Raw genomic sequence first — 3,097 nt, forward strand, 5'->3', positions numbered from 1 at the left:
AGCAACAAATCTCAGTGTGTTAAAAAAAAACGCAGAGTAGCAACAATCCACACTATATTAAACAAAGAAATGTACAAGTAAAAACCCTTTTGGCATGATATCTATTGAACACAAATGATTCCATTAAAAAACAAACTTGTGTTAGACTTATTTAATCTGAGCTAGAGTTAATGCTAAGGAAGCATGGTTTAAAACGTAAAACATTTTTTAACTAAACAGTCTTCCCCAAATCTAACTACTCACACACACATACACACACACACGCTATCATCAAACAAAAAATTGAGGTACCAGAATCAGAATATTGGCTCCCGTCTTCCTCTTATCCTTGTGTTACTCCCCTGACTACATAATGCCATGTGCCAGGAAGAGATAATCTAGGTGAGCATAATCTAATCAGTCTTTAAAAGTAGGTGCGAAAGATCATAGCTATCTAAAAAGAAAGAAGGAATCTATGTACCACTACTGGCTTTGAAGATGGAGGGGCTATGAGCCAAGGGATGTGGATAGCATTTACAAGCTCAGAACAACACTGGTGAACAACCAGCAAGGGAGTAGGACCTCATTCTGCAACTGCAAGAAAGTGAATTCATCTTAAATTTGCCTGAAAGTAGAATTTACCCCAAGGGCTCCAGGTAAGAGCCTGAAATGGCATAAGTCTGGATTTTCACCTTGTGAAAGCCTAGTAGAGAAGTCAAATGAGCCATATTATGTCTGGAATTCTCATGGAGATTGTGAGATAAATATTTGTTGTTTTAGGCCCATAAAGTTGTGGTACATTTTACAGAGTAATAGAAAACGAATACAGGAGGTAAGTAATTGATAAATACAAAAGTTATATTGTATTAAAAATGAAACTAAGTAATATAATCTATGAGGGTTTTTAAATCACCAGCAGCTTCCCACTGCCCAAAAGCTTATTTGAAGTTTTCTTAGTTTTGTTTTTAATAAAACAAGCATATTATCTTTATTCATATGTGCTAAACTCTAGTGGATGTGCTAAACTCTTTTGGTGATGAAGGAGATGGAGGATTACAAAATGAGTGAAAAATACAACCCAAATGCCCATTGATGATAGATTGGACAGGGAAAATGTGGCACATATACACTATGGAATACTATGCAGCCATAAAAACTGATGAGTTCATGTCCTTTGTAGGGACATGGATGAACCTGGAAACCATCATTCTCTGCAAACTGACACAAGAACAGAAAATCAAACACCACATGTTCTCACTCACAGGCAGGTGTTGAACAATAAGAACACATGGACACAGGGAGGGGAGCATCACATACTGAGGTCTGTTGAGGGGGGAACTAGGGGAGGGACAATGGGGTGGAGACAATGGGGGTGGAGAGTTGGGGAGGGATAACATGTGGAGGAATGCTGGATATAGGTGATAGGCAGGAAGGCAGGAAGCAACATTGCCATGTATGCACCTATGCAACAATCCTGCATGTTCTTCACATGTACCCCAAAACCTAAAATGCAATAAAATATATTTAAAAAATAAATAAAAGAGGTCAATATGGGATATATAAAGAGTCCATTTATATAAAGCATTCAGTATGACAAAACTGTAGAAATGAAGACTGTATTAGTGGTTACCAGTGGACAGGAATGGTGGGTACAATGGGGAAGAGGGATGTTGTACGTATGAAGGAGGAGCATAAAGGGGTTCCTTTATGGTGTTGGAACAGTTCTGTATCTTTTAGTGGTAGTTATAAAAATCTGTACTTTCAAAAAAATGGCATAGAACTATGAAATTATTTGTATCTACACACACATACACACACACACACACAATCAAATGAGTTCATGTAAAAAATGATAAAAACTGAATAAAGTTTGTAGTTCAGTTACCTGTATTACACAAGTGTCAATTCTCTGGTTTTTATATTGAACTGTGTTCACGCAGATGGCACCACTGAAGGATGCTGAGAGAAGGACACCTGGACTTTATATATGACCTTGTGAATCTGTGTTTGTTTGAAAATGAATACGTAAATGAACAGTCAACAATAACGCAGATGTACTCATTTTTTTTTTTTTGGTAAATCTTTTGGGTAAGGTGAACCCCAAAGCTGACCTGTCTCACAGTTGTGTAACACAGCAGTTGATTGAGCTCCCATGGGAGACCCTATAACTTGGGTAAATATAAAGTTCCTGAACTAAGGGACCAAATTTAATCTCCCTGCCAACGATCAGATATGGTTATCAATATGTTTTGATTATAGACAAGATGTGTGAACCTTAGAGAAGTGAAATGCCTTATCCAGAATTACAGGTTCACCTTGAACTAAAGGTAATGAGCAGAGGACCTTCCTTTGACACAACATTGCTACTCCAGCGAGCAGTAGGAAAAACTAAGGATGATGTGGAAGAAGTGGAGCATACTAGAGTCTCAGAATTCCAGGGCTTCGGTAGCTACACAGATCATTTTGTTTCTACTTCTCCTCAGAGTAGGCATAATAAAAATCAATATATTTATTGAAGATCACTGGTCTCCCATAAACTCCTTGGGGAGTTGGACTTATGTGAACATAGTTTGGATGATACCAGAATATTACATTTATTCATAAAAATGTCCAACTAGTTAGAAATAACCTTTCTATTTATTGCCTGTTAATTAAAAAAAAAAAAAAAAAAGCCTCACATGGTTCCTAAAGACTCACAGCTCTAACTAGAATTTTAATTGGGAAATCTACATTATTCTGATTCATTGATAGAAACAATTTTCAAGAGTCTTTTTCCAAGACCTTCATTAAGCTTTTCTATTTTTTTCCAGTGAAGACAAGTTTCTGCAGGCTACAGATTCAGTACACTACTTCTCTATGGTCTCAACAAGTGGCAGAGGACAGCCTAGTGTTCAGCAGGCATTTAATCGATGATCTGAAATCGATAAATCAAGATGGAGCCCTCTGATTTCATAAAAATTAATCACAGTATTGTGCTTAGTAAAAAAATCTAACAGAGAAACATGGTTGCAATCTACTGAAATAGTTTTGAAAACAATATACTCAAATATATAACCGAATGCAGGTCTAAAGGAAGCAAAAAGGAATTGCACGTTTACCTTTTTAAAAATTCAGTATT

Source organism: Cebus imitator, unplaced genomic scaffold (assembly GCF_001604975.1).
Source record: "Cebus imitator isolate Cc_AM_T3 unplaced genomic scaffold, Cebus_imitator-1.0 Scaffold167, whole genome shotgun sequence".
NCBI classification, from domain to species: domain Eukaryota; kingdom Metazoa; phylum Chordata; class Mammalia; order Primates; family Cebidae; genus Cebus; species Cebus imitator.